The sequence below is a fragment of the Pinus tabuliformis genome, chromosome 7 (genome assembly GCF_031772625.1).
Source record: "Pinus tabuliformis cultivar Carrire ecotype Pingquan chromosome 7, CPIR1, whole genome shotgun sequence".
NCBI lineage: Eukaryota > Viridiplantae > Streptophyta > Pinopsida > Pinales > Pinaceae > Pinus > Pinus tabuliformis.
This window is the reverse complement of record NC_142293.1, coordinates 1,754,709,508-1,754,727,478: the sequence shown is the minus strand read 5'-3', so window position 1 is coordinate 1,754,727,478 and position 17,971 is coordinate 1,754,709,508. Positions and strand designations below refer to the sequence as shown.

At 38.3% G+C, this 17,971-nt stretch overlaps 1 pseudogene; it reads right to left on the bottom strand.

Annotated features, from left to right (window-relative positions):
• Positions 1-17,053: 17,053 nt before the first annotated feature.
• LOC149255366 (fructose-1,6-bisphosphatase, cytosolic pseudogene) lies at positions 17,054-17,735 on the bottom strand (annotated as a pseudogene).
• Between the last annotated feature and the right edge of the window lie 236 nt (positions 17,736-17,971).

Genomic DNA, 17,971 nt, shown 5'->3' with positions numbered 1-17,971 from the left:
ATGGCCACATTGTCGCTTCCAGGACTGACAATTGGCTTGCCGGTCTGGCTCTTCTCAACCAATGTCGTTCAGAACACCACTATTCCTGAACAGTCGAATCAAAAGTTAGACCAGTCCAGAGTTGCCCACCAGCCTTCTACTTCCTCTAATTCTTCCTCTCCTCCTTCCTCTTCGCTTGACGGAACTAGTAAAACAAAAAGCCAAGTTCCTAAGGAGAAGAAGGAAAAGAAGAAGAAAGAGAAGAAGAAGAAGGATCCAAAAGCGACTGGGGGCAAACAAGTGTTGTCTGACAAAAATCCACACATAGCACTAACTAGGCCTAAATCGCCATGTGTCATATGCAAGGGAGACCACTTCCACAGAGATTGTCCCTGCATCCCTCGGATACTAAGGGACTGGTCTCCCCGTTTGCACAATCCGGTGGCATCAACCTCTGATAGCCATGTTGAATGCATACCGTCAACTAGCGAAAGTGAAGTCCTTGGACAAAAAGGGAGAGCTAGATCTCCCTGTAGACTGTGCGAAGGCAATCATGCTATCCACTGTTGTCCCTTCTTAGACGAAGCAAAAAGAGTTTTGGATGATCGACCGGTTTCACCGTTACGACTTCCTCCTGGATATAAAAAACTCTTGCCGAGTCCTTCGTTAGTTGAAAATCCAGCTGGCCCGCTCAAGTGGTCAGCTGAAGCGCCGGTCATTGAAGATGAACCAGCTGAATCCATACCCGACGAAAGTCAAAAGGTCGAGGCGGCAGTTGACCCGGTCTTGCCTTCAGAGGATTTATCTTCGAATGATACAGTCACTGAAGAGGATAAAGATGACACCATCCAAATTCTCTTCATCAACACAGACTCCGACGAGCACGGGGGCAATTCCCCCATTCCTTTATCGCAGGAAGGAAGTTCGTCAGAGCGATACCCGGTCGTCTACTCGGTCCCACCACCAAGCAACCTAGTTGTCTCCTTTGACTGGAACCAACTAGGCAGACCCCGTTTTCCAGCAAGCATACCATTCAGAATTATCGTCCAAATATACAGAATGGTCATGGCTGGCACCATCATTGATGAGGGGGCATCTGTGAGTATCCTTTCCTCTATTGCTTGGAAAGCGCTTGGTTCGCCAGCGCTTTTGCCTGAAATGAGAAATCTGACAGGCTTTGATAAAGGAACCAGTCGACCTTTAGGGATCCTCCCCAATGTGCCCATAACATTGAAAGGGAAGACCGTTCAAATGAACGTGATGGTCGTTCAAGGACCCTTGGATTATAACCTACTCCTTGGACGAGACTATATATATTGCATGGGAGCCATCATCTCCTCACTCTTTAGAGTAATGTGTTTTCCGCACGAAGGAAGAGTGGTCAAGATCGTGGACCAGCTTTCATTTCCCGGATCACGCATCGCAAATAGTCATATACCGTCCCTAAATGGTCTCTTCACGCAAGAAATGTCTCAACCCACGGTCCGTCGTCCCGATGAGCGCGAGTAATTCGGAAGGATATGACTGGAACCTAGGGGGCATGCGTCCCGGTCTGCTTCGACAGAAAAACTTTGGGTATAGGGTAGGTTTCCGCAGGAGAATATGACTAGTCTGCACCCCGTCCGTCTTGGAAGAGGGGTTATTCTAGAATAAGATTCTTTTATCAAAGTTATGTGTTTGGCACTCGTTGTCACTCACCTTTGTCTATCTCGATAGACATCGCTGAAGAAGTGTTTTGTTTGCTGCGCAAATGAGACAATCTTTGGTAACCTGAAAGAGGTAGGCCTTTCCTGGTAGAACAAATGTTTTATCTGCAAATTGAGGGGTAACCTTGAAATCGTAATTTATGCCTGGGGGCATGCAAACCTTTTTGAGTGCAAGCAAGGGGCGACTATTTATTTTTTTAAATTTTTAGGTCCTCCCTTTAAACCCGTAGGTCTAACCCTTTAAACTCGTAGGATTAGTCGTTTCCGAACTTGCATAAAGAAAGGATTCCAGGAGCATAGCTTTGTGAGGCGCAAGCTCCATAAAAAATGGGATCTTACATGAGACATTCTTATCATATGACTGGATTAATCAAGCAGTTTTAGCACATAGTTCATGCTCGTTAAAAAATAAACATAAGATCGATCAGTTTTAGCACATAGTTCATGCTCGTTAAAAAATAAACATAAGATCGAGTAGTTTTAGCACATAGTTCATGCTCGTTAAAAAATAAACATAAGATCGAGCAAGTGTTTCAACCCACGTTTAAGCTCATCCGGTAAATAACCACCGTGAATGTAACATTATCAACCATTAAAGCCTTGGTCGTGTTTGCACCGTCACCTCCACTTTTCCATTGGCCGATCATTCACCTCCATATTGATTGTTTACCCACTTTGAGGAACAGCTACGAAGAGTGATTTCACTAGCCATCCTTGTGACACTGCCGTGATTGGAAAATTCCAACCCTTACCTGGAATCAGCTGCTAACCCGTTTTATCACTCGTTCCTCAAAAGACGAGTCTTCTTTAAGCTCTTTTCATCTGACTCGTAAAATATGAAAAGATTGCCGAGTTTTGGCCTTCCATCTCGTTAAAGCGACCGGAAGTGCTATCCCTCCTCTAGATTTTAATATTTTTGGACCTAAGGGATTATTGCACAAAAAGATCGAGCGCTTGCTTTGTTCAGCTCGTTAAAACTATCAAAAATTCATCCCTTCTGTATTGTTTTATACTTTTTCGGACTTAAGGGATTAGATGACGAAAAAGGACCTTTGGAGTTATCTTTACGTACCTTTTTAGACTCTCTAAAAATGAAAAGGGACTGAGTTATCTTTGTCGTTAAACTCGTTAAAAAACATTAATAGCGACAAACTTGTCTTTAGATGAGAACGAGTTTCACTATCGCTAGGCTCGTTAAAACATAGCGATGGGTTTGCCCGAAGGGAAAATTATAGAACAAGCATATGTTATCCTCCTCAAGCTTGACAAAACCAAAGAGGTACTGGTTAGCAATGACTGGGGAAAAATTGGGAAGAAACTCAAAGAACTTTATTGGTAGCAGGTCGCTCTTGAACATGACACTTCCACTCCGTGCCTGAGTCGGGTTGGGTTGTTTCATTCACCGGTCACATCGCCATGGTCTCGCCATACCATCCATCTTTGGGGTAAATGCTACCAATCCATCACATAAGTGTTGCCGATATGTTCAAGAGAAGTCATCCAGAGAAGTCAACCGTGTCCCGTCCACTACCATACATTATCCTTCATTCTTTCATGACCGCCACCCTGAACCATATATCATCAGATCGTTTTCACCTCCATCAAAATCATTTGCTCCGTTCCATGTCACTGATGTGGGATACATCAAGGCCCTCCTTTGACGAATCACTTCTTGTCGAAATCAGCTCATTATCCAAGAAGTTGATCTAGGAACAACCCCTTCAGTACTTTGAAGCTTGCATGCCTCAATGACAAGTTTCTCACTTCCGGCGACAAGTATACATCAATGACCTTCGACCGAAAGATTTTGCATGGTGTTCGACGCCAAGTCCTTTATTCACACCACGTGAATTGTACTGCAGTACCTTGAGGGTCATTTTCATTATCGGTGATTCCTCTCGCGCTTGTTAACGGTTTACATCATTGACTGGTAATCAAGCGATGTATTTCCATGTTCGACTTCAGAACATTTCTCACATGGATCGACTTGTACTTAGAGTGAAGATCGAACGAGTTTGAAGACCCCGGATCTAGTTTCATCCATCCGGGCTGCGATATATATTCAGGAAAAATAAAGACATTGAAATGTACAACATTGCATTTCAGACAATCATCCTACCAAAGGATGATGATTTCAGCAGGATCATCAGTCTATCATCAGACAATTGTCTGTCCTATGTACATAAAAATGAATTTATAAAGCTGAGCATGGGAATGCCTGCCTCAGCTAGATCATGAAAATAGTATGAAAAATAATGTATTGTATTGTATCTTATTACAGGTCTCCTCCCAGCATTGGATGAACTTCGGATCCTCCTAATAAAGCATTTCACCCGATAAACGGCCTCATACTTTAGGGGGCAACTGTTATAGACATTTTTGTGCCTTACAGCTATAAGCATGAAATGTCCATAATTCAAGGGATCCAAAGTCCCTAAAGATGTTGTTACAGCTCCTAAAGGAAAAAGGTCAACCAATGACAACTTCTCCCAGAAGTTCTCCACCAAAAACCACTCAGAAACAGTCAATTCAGGATCAATTCAGAGGCTCCACTAGCTGCCTGCATTGAAATGCAGAGGCTACACTGGCTAAGTGCACTGCAACACAGGTGGAAGCACTACCAGGGTGCGCTGAGTGGGAAATGACAAATGGCAAGCTCATTCAATGAGGTGGAAAGACCCTGGAAGCTTCCAGAATCTTCTCCAATGACACTTGCCTCAATGAATTCGACTAGTGATGAGTAAGAGGCTCTCAACCTCCAAGTGGAAGAAAGAGCTGAGAGAGAGAAGCCACAAGTCAAAACATAAGCTGACTCATCCTCTCTGCTTACATCTATATATGGATCTCTCACCCAGAGGTTCAGGGAGGCTGGAATTTTGTACTTTGCAGAGAATTGTTGTTGGTTTGAGATTGAGATTAGTACATTGGGTGATTTATGCTTTGTTGGAGGAGAGGAAGTGATTCCTTTGCTAGGAGGTAGATGCTAGATCGGAACTCACTTGGTTGTATCTCCTCTTGGACTTTCTTATTCTATCAATAAACTATTTGAGTTTCTCCTACATGCTGTGTACCAATGATGTTTTGTTATGCTTACATGCTTAGCTTAATCTGATCTTGAGCTTTTTATGAATGTATATCTGTATCTTCGTGTATTTTCTCTCTCTTATGATCTTGCAGGAATTTGGTGAAGCTGGGACAGTGAAGGAGCAAGGAGCTGAGAGCCACTGAAGAGAGGAGTGATTGGATCGACAAACTAGCGGAAGACACAGATTAGTTACATCCTTCTTCCTCATTTACATTCCATAAAGAAGAACACTCAATTAGTTTACCTTGTTTGTTGCTAAGGCAATATCACACCTTAGAGTGGGATAGGGGCATTCCGAATTGGATACTTTTCCCAACAACACATAACCATCTTCATGGGAAATCCAATTTATCATGATACATATAACATCAAGATATAAATTTTATAACCCTAATCATAGAGCTAACTATCATTCTCATCAACAACATATAACCTAATCATCAAGCTAAATGTCATATAACAACAACAAGTTGACCTATAACACACTCATGAGCAACATATAACATAATCATCAGGTTATCTAATATAAAACAACAATAGCAATGCATACAACTATAGGTTACTATTATTCTTGACTATTCGACACGTGCATATACCTACACTAATCAACTAACATCTATCATGAATGTAACCATAACATCAAAAGGCATGTACATAACCCTAATGTATATAAACCTAATGCATAAAACAATAATTGACTTACATACCTGCATGTGAAACATACAATACATGTATGATGATCTTCTCTTACCCTAAAGTCCAATGCTGCAACCTCATTATGATGCTCTGCATCTCTTGCTCTATCTCATCCAACACAATGTCATCATAACATACCAATATCACCCTGATGACCTAAATTTCATACCATGACTTTACAAGGCATGTTTGACCTACTATTCATGCATAACTATAACCAAGACCATACATGCATTACCACAACCATTACTTCATTATACACATTCCTTCATGCAACTATCAACCTGCATACTTAATCAACTACACATACACATAATCACATGTAGTTGAGCATAAGCGATAAATTCTTGTAATCAAACTACAATACTGATGCATGTAATCAAATAACCAAGAATGAAACCCAACATAAAGGATGTAATCAAGCTGCAAATGCTCATGTAACTAGTCATATGCATAAAATCAACATCAAGTTCCAAATTATAACCTTACTACAACCATGATCAATATGATGCAATGCAGCAAGAGCATGGAATGCAAGTATAAGACACACACACACAACTGACATGCATGCATGACCAACACATTCACCCAAGGAGAGCGTAACCACACCATGATACAAATCTGTAGCACTCCCTCCCAGTTATACCTAAAGTAACCATTCCAACTAGGGTGAACATGAGGAGAGACGCTACTACAGTTAGATTCAACCTCCTATGTCACCTTAAGGAAGTGGAATCAATGAAACATCACATACAGTCATCTAACATCATCAACAAAACTCTTAAGAGACAAGTCATCCACTCAGACAGCTTGTCCCTGGATCCCACTGAAATTATACAGCTCTTAGACCATAGTTTCTCTCATGCTATGGGCAAGGGAGTGACGAGAAACCCAAAGTCGCTCTCACAAGCCTACCTGTGAGCGACTGTGGACCAAAATTGCTAGTTTTGTGCAAGCGACCCCAGGATTTAAGCCACTTTTCTAGCCCAAAATCCTAGCCTTTACCTAGAACTTGTTGTAACTTCCATAATTCATTAAAAACGTAATAAAAATGTTGATCAATTAAAAATCACCCTCGGGACTAAGCCTGGGCATCCCCAACCGGGACTAACATTCTATCAAACACTTGGCATCAATGCAACCTACAGGTCTAGGATACAAGACAGAGCATAAATGACTAAAACAACTTATGAAACATAACTAGAAGGATCACCTCCTTCTCCATTGAACTACTACATCATCAATTAGGTATTTCATTCATCCATTTAATAGTTACAAGTAAATATATGAAATAACCATGACATGAACCATTCATTCAACCATGCTTATAACAATTATAAAACCATATAAGTATCGAGATATGACAGCCATTAAATCCACATATAAATTGGTGAAAAAGTGAGAGAACTTAGCTTTATTAATCATAGGCAAACCTGACTAGGTTAGGGACTTCCATGTACCACTCAACCATAGACATGGTTGAACCAAATCTCTCTTTCAACCAGTCACCCCCATGCCATATTCCAAGCATGAATATGGGATCTCATGGAATAACCAATCCAAGTACAACCAAGGGAATCCAGAGGTTAAACCACCTCCACCCTCATCCAACTGTGATTAAACCAAAACCAGTGCTCTGATCACAACCGAATAGAACTTGGAATGCCATCCAGAATCCATCACTATCCTTGAGGAATTTAATGTATCCTTCTCTCTCAAGCTTTACCACAATCCAAACTCAGATCACTAAGCCTTCAATTATACTACTCCCTCAGCCTTTACTGTGTATCCCACCAAAACCGGTCAAGGGATTTCTATGCCTTTGGGAATGGATCTTGAGACCACCTCTACCCTGGATTTTGAAATCCATACGGAAATTCCAAAGTTCCAAAAACAAAATAAACAACCCAACATTCTATGGCATCCAGAAAAAGGCTAGGCTAGGTTGAAATCCATGTCATAACCCAGTAAAACCATGCCACTAACAACAATAGAACCATACATCAACATGAAAATCCATGCATGTCCAAATAACATTTTTCTTCCCTTTGGTTTAGATTATTTCAAAGTCATAACCCACCATCTTTGTGACCCATTTTTGTTGTTTTTCTAAAGATAATATTTGTTCCAAAAATTATTTATGAATATCATGATCCGTTTTTACCTTGAAGTGTATTCCCATTAGGTAAGGTCTCCATTGCTTTAGTACATGTAGTATTTCCAACATTTCCTTCTCATAAATAGGTTTGTGTAAATAGTTTCCTTTGATTAGATGAATTTCAAAAGAATGGATCTTCCTTCTTGCATTAAAACAACACCAATTCCATTTCCTGAGGCATCACATTCCACAGTAAAGGTTTTTTTGAAGTAAGGCGTAACTAAGACTGGTGCTTGGCACATTTCCTCTTTAAGATGTTCAAGGGCCTTAGTAGCTTCTGGAGTCCAAGAAAATGCATCTTTATTCAATATTATTGTTAGAGGTGTTGTTACTCTCCCATAATTCTTAACAAACTTACGATAATACCATGTCAACCCAAGAAATCCTCGAAGATGCTTTATGGTTGTGGGGATTTTCCATTCCTTAATGGATTGAATTTCTTTTAGGGTCTAACTTAACACCCTCATGAGATACAATATGACCCAAATATTCCACCTCGTGTACTCCAAAGAATCATTTGGAGGTTTTTGCATATAATTATTTCTCCTCCAATAATTTGAGCACCCTGTCAACATGTTGAACATGATCCTTCCAAGACTTGTTGTAGATTAGTATATCATCAAAAAATACTAACAAAAGTTTTCTAATGAAGGGTTTGAAAATGGAATTCATCAAACCTTGAAATGTCGAAGGTGCATTAGTAAGGCCAAAATGCATGACCAAGAATTCATAATGACCCTTATGAGTTCTGAATGTTATTTTCGAAATGTCTTCAGTCTTCATTCTAATTTTATGATATCCTGAACAAATAACCCACTTTGTGAAGTAAATTGCTCCATGTAATTCATCCAATAATTCATCAATGAGAAGAATGGGAAATTTTTCTTTAATAGTGAGCTTGTTGAGATACCTATAATTTGGACACATACGCCATGATCCATCCTTCTTGTACACCAATACTACTCAAGCAAAGAAAAACATTGACTAGGTTGAATTATACCACCCTCTAGCATTTTTGCAACCATATGTTCAATTTCACTCTTTTGGGCACAAGGATATATGTAAGGTCTAATGTTTGGATGAACACTTCCTGGAATCAAATGAATAGCATGGTCAGGATCACAGATAGGTGGGAGGCCTTTGGGAGTCTCAAATACCTTGGAACAATTGTCCAATAAATTATGGAGATCTTTATAAATATATGATTTTGATGTTTGAACCTCCATTGAACATAATTGTGCAATTATGCCTCATTGTTATTTATTCAAAATATTTGTCATGCAGTTAGAGCTGATTATCTTTCCTAGTTTCCTTGTGATACCCCTTAATTCAACTTCCTTTCCTTCCCAAAATAATTTCAAGAAAAATTCTTTAAAATTAAAAGTTATCCTCCCCAAAGATTGTAACCATTGGACTCCAAGTACAACATCAACACCACCCATTGGAATGGAAATCATTGGACTATTCAATACATATTTTCCCATGGTTAGCTTGATATTATGGCACTTTCCAAAGCAATTTATAGTTCCTCAATTTGTAGCCATCACTTCACACTCGGGTGTTGGATATAGGAAAAATTCAATTCTTTGGCTATCTTACGATGAATAAAATTATGAGTACTACCTAAATCAATCAACACTATTACCTTTTTCTTCTTAATATATCCTTCTATCTTGAGATTTTGACGAGTGGAAATTCTTCCCAATGCATTGCAAGATATGGTTGGATTTATTTCTTTCTTTGGGGTTGGTTCTTATTGTATATCCTGCTCTTTTGGTGTTTCTTGTTCCTTTTCTTCCTCCTCTTCACAATCTATGTAGAATAATTTATTTTAAGCACACTATGACCTTTAGTGTATTTTTTTATCACAACTGCAACAAATCCCTTTTGCTCTTTTTTCCTCCAATTGTTGTGGTGACAACCTTGTATGTTGTGGAAGGCTAGGAGTAGCAACACTTCCATATTTATAGTTATGAGTGGTACATTTAATTGTTGCCATGATTTTTCTTTCAACTTTTCTTGCCACCCTAAATGCCTTCTCCAATGAATCAGGTTCCCAAAGGCAAACCTCATGTTGGATTTTATCCTTCAAATTCCCTATGAATACATCAATCCTATGCTCCTATGGAATATCAGTTACCCTAATATTCAAGTTTTGGAAGTCCTCAATATGCTCTGCCATTAAACCCTTTTGTTTGATATTTATCAATTGGCTAAAGAAGGTGTTTCTCTTTGTATTCTCATAATGTTCTATCATTTCTTCCGTAAAAATTGACCAAGTGACAATTGGTTTATGAGAACAAAGCCATCAATACCATACAAATTGATTGGGTTATAAATATAAAGATGAAATGCATACCTTTTGTGTGAGTCACACATCATTTAGATAAAAATATTGCTCCATATGTAGTATCCATGTTACTGAATCCTTGTCGTCAAATTTATTCATATCTATCTTTTGAATGTGGTGGTTCTTAAACCCCACATTAGAGTCTCTAAAATCATAATTCATATTCCTTTTGTCCACATCATGATTTTCATGGATTACCTTGTCACCGTTGGGAAGCCTTTCTTGCAAAAACTTTGTCAAGCCTTCCATGTCTATTTTTAAACCATCCATGTCATCTTTGGTTTCTCTTTGTGAAAGTGAAATTTGTTTCACTTGCTCCCGTAAATTTTGATATATCATGCTGCAATTCTTCCTCTTCGCGTGTCATAGTAGATATTTCTAAGGGCTTAATGGGTGTAGAATTATTTTATTTTGGAGTTATTTTATAACCAAATACTCATATATATGCTTCAATATTCACTTTGAATCACTTCAAACTTATTTTTCAAACAAAAGTTATGACAAAATTTTAAAAAATACAGACCTTTTTCTTGCTTTTTTGTAGCTCGATATTGCAAGTATTGTACCTCTGTAATTTCATATTTCCAAAGTCTGAAATTTTGTCATGTAGTCCCCCTATGAATATTCTTTCCAATGCCACAAGTCATACCAATATTGGATTCCTCAATATAGAGTTATGTAAAATCTCCCATGATGGCTTGATTATGGACTCGTTCAGTAGAGCGAATTTGTATGAGATGCCACGTGTCATTGTTTTAACATGCAGCTTTGAAATTGCTACAAAAAAATGACAATCCATGCACTTTCAGTTGCATTTTACAAAATTCAAATCTGATGTTACAAATGAAAGTTATGATGATTTTCCCTAGGTCACATGTTTGAGATGGAATTCTCAAGCCGGCAAAAACCCTAACTTCCCTGGATCATATATCTAAAAATATACTGAACCAAGATCTTAAATTTGTACATGAATTTCACCAATATTTCGGCTCCACATGGTCTACATTTCAGTTTCTTAAGCCTCGTAGAAAAGAGTTTATAGAAAAAACATTCAAGATGACGTGTTTGGAGAAGCAAAACCCTAGAATCCAAATCTCTAATATCAAATGTTATGCATCCAACTCATAGAAAAGATAGATCAACGACTTAAAAATTATCCTATTTGAGGGGGACAACTCCTTTACATTACATAAATGAACAATTCTTGGATGATTCAAATTATAATACCTCCTTGGTATATATAGGAGTCTAAGGGGTCACAATATAATCATAGCCTACATAAATATAATAATGTAAGGGAACAATAATAACAATAATGGAATTCTATGGGGCACAACAATAACAATAAGAGGATACATGGGCACAATAATAATAATTTGGGGCTACATTAATAACAATAAGTTGAATACACTAGTATTATAGGGACTGTTAGCCTCCTGTTGCAATAGGTTTCATATTTCATGATTGACTGTTTTACATGCCAAATATGTCATCTTTTCATGCTACAAAGTTCCATATTTCCAAGAAGTTCCATTTTTGAAGAATCGTACCCTTTTTGAAGAGTCCTACAGTTAAGGGAAAGCCAACAGCTTAATCTTGGTTTCCCTAGGTTTAAATTGCTTGTTTTAGAAGATAGAGAATGAATATCTGTCCAAACAGCTTAAGCTTGGCAGATGAGTAGCTAGGTAGAGAAATAAAGGAGCCCAACTGCTTAATTTGGGCCCTTGGAAGAGATAAGGGTACATTTAGATAGGAGGGCAGTCAAAAGAAAAGAAGATATTCAGGGTCTGCAAGTCTAAGTGCACCCAAACCAAAAAGAAGAAAAAATGTTAGGTGAGTAGGTTGGGTACGTAGTTTTGTGGTTGCAGAATCAAGCTATGTGATCCATCTCATGTTTTCAAGTGTTATATCTATTCAGATCACAATTATGAGGCACATTTTCATTTGGAGGAGCTCAAGCGAGGCATGATTAACTTCCCTTTCTTCCTTTCCCCCCACATCATTCACTAACTTCCCCTAAAGGTGTTAAGATCTGCTTGATATCTTTAAAAATTCATTATATTCCACAGCATTTGCCTAAGCAAAGATCTACTTTGCTTAAGGATGCTTATATTTCTTATACAGGTCATGTTTCCCCTTTAAAGCCTAAGATTTCTATCCTTAGCACTTCTTCGCAAAATTCATATTAACTCCTAATTCTATTATGTAAAACCCTTCGTATTTCTCCTTCCCATACTAAAAAATATAGTAAAAATCCCCATTATTTACATATCCCCTCCTCTGGTTGAAATATAACCATAAATATGCTTGGGAATTTCTAAGTTTGCCTGAAACTTAGTAAGAACCCTCAGTTTTTCTTCTTAAAACTCCCTCAAAGTGTCTTTGGACTCCTTCCAAGGCATAAAATTCCTCTTTTTTTGGTTATCGGACCCCTTCCGAGGCCTCAAGAACCCTTCCAAAGCTTAAAAAAGCCTTGTCCAAATCATATAAATCATCCTCTGATCGCATTAACCCTCTTCCGATTGAGTGTTTCCTCCTCTGATAAGTTTTCCTCCCCTCTGACACGATATCGCTGTCGGAGGTCGCAACATTCATCGGTCCCCTTTTATAAACTCCCGGATATCATTTCGCCGATCGCGACTTCGCAATCGGTAGTCGCAAAGGTTTATGTACCTATATATATATATGCCCCCCTCTCATCTGCCGATGCAATATCGCTATCGCACCCGAAAGCATATTGCATCGCAAACCCCTCATTATCGCAATTGCATCATTTATCCATATATACCTTCGCTTCCCCGTAAAACTTGGTTATATTCCAAAACTTAAGTTTTGCCGCTAAACCCATTTTACCTCAATATATGGCATTTCCGCAATGTTTCCCTTTTTCACACAGCTGCATGCCTTATCGCTTTTCCGATATCGGCGATCACTCCCATCGCCTCGCACATATAAAAGCCATCACCCCCTGTTCCCGCCGATTGCCGATTGCCGATTTAATCCCTGCCGTACTACCACGTCACCCTGCGACATCACCCTGCAACGTCACTACCGTACTGGGACCCACTGCTGACGTCATCACTGAAAGAGCGTACGAAGGGCGAAATCGCAGTAAAGGATGCCCGAAATAAGAAACAGAGGCAGTTTTCGATGCGCGATTAGTGCTTAGCGCTAATCGCGCATCGCTAAGAAAAAATGATCAAAATGGAAGGCCGCCTGTTGCTCGGCTACCAGCAGGCCCGAAAACTTGCAGTTTGACAGATTTTCTTCATTTATATTCATATTCAACTCGGTCAGTGCCGATAGCATTCCAGAGGCCACGAAAAGCATTTGCAGCAGCCATTTTTGCCTTGAAAGGGCAGAAAGATGGTGATTTGACAGTTTCAAATACATCAAGGGAGAGAAAGCAACCCAATTCAACTGTAAAAGAGTATCAGAGGAAAGATGAAGCCCAGATTAAAATTGAAGAGTATCAGTGAAGCGGCAAAGTGTATCAGATCGACAATATCAAAGCAAGTGAACATTAAAAGCCTCCATCCAAGTCAAAGAAGTAGTAAAGGCCATTCAAAACTCATCAGATCAAGATTAGTGCACATTAAAGGCACCTAAAAAGCAGCAGAACCACCTAAGAGGTGCAGATGAGAGAATAAAGGCACAGTTATTGCAGAAAACACTGCACTGAGCCACCAAGGACACCATACTAACGCATTTTTGATGCAACTACCTCCAGCGCAGCTCAAATAGATATTTTCTTGCATTAATTTCAGGACGAGATTAGATTAAAAAACTCATTTCCCTCAGATCTGTTTAAGATCCGTTGTAATAGATATTTTTGGATATTTTCTCTACATAAACCACCCTGAGTCATTGTTTAAAGGGGGGTTGGTTGATAATCTTCATTCCGGACTCGCACTGTATGTCTGAGAATTTCCATAATCAAAGATTGCTGAAAAGCTTGGAGGATGGACTGTCTGTTGTGTTATTAATGGTTGAAGAGTGAAATATAGAATTCTTGCGCTGCTACATGGCCCAATAAGTGTTTCTTACCCCTATTTTTTTCAATTCATATATGTTTATATCATACATATATCACCATCTAAGTTACAGAAAGAAAGATTAGCTTAGAATTTGCTTGGCTGCACTCTATGCTCAGTTTCTGTGACTTCTATATGTTTTCTTCTGATTTAGGCATAAATATGAATTCCTCATGGCTCGTATTTGCTCTATTTCATTCAGGCATGACTGTTATTTAGGAATTCTTGACTGCTCCTAGATATAGTTCACTCACCTTCCCTCTGTTAAGCTGAATGAGAGATTCTTAGTTGCCTTTCATTCCTTAGCCTTCGTTTCATCATTTTCAGCTTGAATGATTGTTTCATGTGTATCTATCCTACTCTATATTCCTCTTATGACCAAGAAAACGCACCAACAGTCCTACTCCATGACTCCATGCCCAATGGTTTTAAACTCTAACACTATGCATGCCTCCCTACTTGAAAACATCAATCATCCCACCAAAACTTAAACAAAACCTGTAATGCCCCACTTAAAACTTATCCTACAAATTGTGTTAATATTTACATTATCTGAAAATATTGAGAAATATTGGTCTAAAATAAATTTATGATTTCCATTATTCAAATTCCCCACTTACCTTCTCAATTTGAATATTGTGTAGGATATGGTCTCCTTCCATTAATTCAAAATATATTTATTCATTCACACACCCCAATGTACCCTCACATTTAATAAGGAGAAGACAAAGTCCTCTCCATCTTATCATCAATATATATATTTATTCATTTCACATTCCCCAATGTACCCTCACATTTAATAAGGAGAAGACAAAGTCCTCTCCATCTTATCATCAATATATATTTATTCATTTCACATTCCCCAATGTACCCTCACATTTACTAAGGAGGAGACATGGTCCTCCCCATGTAATTACACTTCACATTCCCAAATGTACTTCCCCATTAAATTCTCAATTTTAAATTCATATCACAATTCCAAATGTACTCTAGCTTGGAAGAGAAGTCAACCAAGGATGGGTTAGAGTTAATGACATTAATGAGAGGTGGTTGAGGAAAGAGGGTATAAAAAGGAAGGGGAAAGGAAGAAGAGGGGAGTGGGAGTCTCGCTTAGGATTGTGGGGGTTGGTTGTGATTGTTTGGCCTTGTTATGATTTTTGGGAGACCTTGGAAACCTGTGGAGGTTTCTTGGGTTTGAGAGGAGGAAAGTATCATTATCTAGTTTTGCACATTCTTCTTGAGGACACACTATATCTGGTTGGACTTGGGCACGGAGGGCTAGGGAACCTGTGGAGGTTTCCTGGGCTAGGAATTTATTTCCTAGTTGGCTGGGAGGTAAATCCGGTTGGGTCGGCCAGAAGGAGCGTTCAGCTGGAGCTATCAGACAAAGGTATCGTCATCAACCGCCGGAACAGGTATTTTTCCATGGACTACTCTTGTTAAGTTGATATCAATAGAATGCTCACCTTAATTTATGTTGCTTATGATAAAATGATTAAATGTTAAATGTTTAAAGCTATGTGAAAAGGTCAGCAAGCTCCTTTTGTTATTTATAAATTAATAGGAAAATAGATATGTTAGTGTATAACGAAATAAAAGCTCTAATAATAAGATTCGGGTTCTTACAAAACCCAAGAAATCCATAACTAGCCTAAAATCATCCTCAAAAAAGTTAAATTTTAAAGAGAGAGCCCTCTCTGACTGCAGGTAGGCTAGGACCTGCAGCCCAAAGATTGGTTTCTGGTTACCTTGGTCGTATCCCTTAAGGAGCCAAGGGACAACCTGAGTAATAATAGGGACCTAACAAAATATCTCTAAAAATGACATGATTTAACCCCATATCAATATGAACTTAATACACTTTCCCAATTCCAAAAAACCTCTACTTTCACTAGATATTGTAGGCATCTCTTTTTTATTAACATTTTTTATACTCCTTTATATTTTTTAATTAACTTTGAGCTCCATTTTTTATACCTGCCAATATAAAAAACCCTTTATGCTCAATATATTATGTCATTTTTTCGTCAATATATATCCCCCAATATGAACGCACATGGTATAGTATTTCTCCACGAGTGAATCCCCCATGGATCTAGAAAATATAATTTTGAGATAGGAGGAGAGAAACTAGCATTAGAACACTGATGAAAGGATGCATGAACAAAATCATCCCAAATAAAAATATGAAAAGAGAGAAAAAGATACGCTAGAAAACCTAATATGAATTTGTACTTTTAGAGAATGAGGCTTTTTATTTATATTGTTTTTGAGTTATAATACCATTTGTGGATACCATGGGTTGATGCGATTCTCCATTTGGATCAATCCTCCCCCTTCAGGAAGCAATGGTTCCCATTGTGTGAAGTTCCCTCATGAGAAACGTTTTTTAGATATGAGAAAATGAAGAGGATGTTTTTGTGTGATTGACTCATAACGATGGATCAATTGATGACCCAAAACCAAGTGTTGTTGAAGACAAGGGTTTTATGTGGTTAATCCATAACCGTGGTTTTATGGATGACCCTTAACCATGATAAACGAAGATTTGAGGATAAAGAACCCCTTTAATGCTTGTGGGCCAACTATGATACTGAGAGTGTGCGACTTAGCAAATGGACTTTGATGAAAATTATTTTGTGTGGTTGACCCATAACGATGATGAACAAAACTCTAAGGATAAAGATACCATGTAATGTTTGTTGGCCAACTTTGGTATTGACAATGTTTAGCCTATAAATGGATTTCGATGGAAAGGGTTTTATGTGGTTGACCTATAGCCTTAGGCTTTTGGGTGACTCATCACCATGATGAATGAGGGTCTTAGGATGGAGATACCTTGAAATGCTTGTGGGAAACCTATGAGATTGATAGTGCATGGCCTAGAAAATGGACCTCGAGATAGTGGGCATGTCAGTCTCCCTGGTAAAACTCTAGTGACTTATCTTTATAATTTATCACTATCCAATAAGATGTTATAATGGATTCTTGCAAGCACTCAACATTCACATTTTCATTTCCTATTTGAATTCCTCAAGCTCGATTTCAATTTCCTTTTGTGTTGTCTTCATTCAAAGAATAGATTTTACCTCTCTTCAAAACCTTTATTCTTGGATGAGTCAAAATGAATTCCTAAAAGAGAGGGGTCAAGTGTAAAACCATTTACTCCTATATCAGTACTCAAGACAAGCATGCAAGAGCTTCCATACATTTAGTGTCCTATTGCAGCCAATTTTTTTCTTGGCTGAAGCACATCATTCAAGGTCCCTTCACTATCATCCATCCATGACCATGTATATTTTGAAAACTATTATAATTGATACTCCACAATCAATGTTGGAGGAACCATCAAGCAGCCCAAAAACTAAACAATATCTCTCTCATTTTGATGGCTCAACAAAGGTTTCCTTCTCATCTTCCTAAAAAACAAAAATGCTCATATGCCCATTTCTTATGAGAGACTTGATGAATACTTCATTTCATACTACATCGAAATTTATTTTATTTTTTGTTTCTATCCTTGCACGTTGACCTCTCCCGCAACACCAATGAGCTTAGCAAGACCTACCTTACATACAAAAGCACATAAAAATTTACAGCCAAGGACCATGCGGCTCAAGAGGATTCTAAAATCCCTGCACGATTCTGGATGCTTGGACTATTTCTTTAGCACATATCAGGTAATAGTCATCAATTATATCCTATGGGATTCCACCATATGACTCATTCTTCCAAGTTGTGATTATTAAGATGGAATGAGTTGAGCTAATCTGATATGTACCAATGTGCCTCTACACTTATTGTAAATTTTACGGCTCCTTGTGCATTATAGTGTTAGAATTGTATCTTATTGATTACCAATTGATTTTTTATAAAAGTATTACAGAGAGGAGACTATCGAATTAGGAAAACAAATTAGTTGAAGTGACGAAGAAAGTGCCACTATAATGTTGTAAACAATAA